The sequence below is a fragment of the Mizuhopecten yessoensis genome, unplaced genomic scaffold (genome assembly GCF_002113885.1).
Source record: "Mizuhopecten yessoensis strain PY_sf001 unplaced genomic scaffold, ASM211388v2 scaffold10635, whole genome shotgun sequence".
In the NCBI taxonomy this organism is placed as follows: domain Eukaryota; kingdom Metazoa; phylum Mollusca; class Bivalvia; order Pectinida; family Pectinidae; genus Mizuhopecten; species Mizuhopecten yessoensis.
The window spans coordinates 47,670-48,269 of NW_018408645.1; positions in this window are offsets into that span (position 1 = coordinate 47,670).

The window sequence follows — 600 nt, forward strand, 5'->3', positions numbered from 1 at the left end:
AGTAGTGTAAGTACGATATCTGGTTCGTGGTTTGTAGTTTTTCAAATAAAACGCACTCCTCGAGCATATTTAAATGTCCGTGATATTATATGATTATTCATTTAAAGATTGAATTTCACCATTTTCTTTTATTTGAAGAAAGTATGTCAGACGCCAGTAGCAAGAAGTTTCAATACAATACTGGCAGTAGTGTAAACTGGTTTTTCCTCTTTTTTTGTCAAATGAAAAGCGCTTGTTCATGTCAGCTGACAAGAGTAATGTCCACAACAGGGAGACTATCATTGAAATAACACTTCCTGGCTGTCTACCCCACTAACGTGTGTAACAAACAGCAGACTGTCATGTCGACCAGACAAAACTTACGAAGCTGGGAGATCTTACTAACTCTGTTGTTCATTGTACCAGTTTCAAGATCAGAACGTACGTTTTTAAGTAACTCAATTATTTTCTTTTTAATGATACATATACAATTTCATGAAATAAGAACGATGAACGTAATTTTTGTACCTATACGATTTGGTGGTAGATACAGTAATCGATATTTTAAAAGTTTATAGTTTGATGACTAACACGATGTATTACCGAGTTTGCATGAGTGAT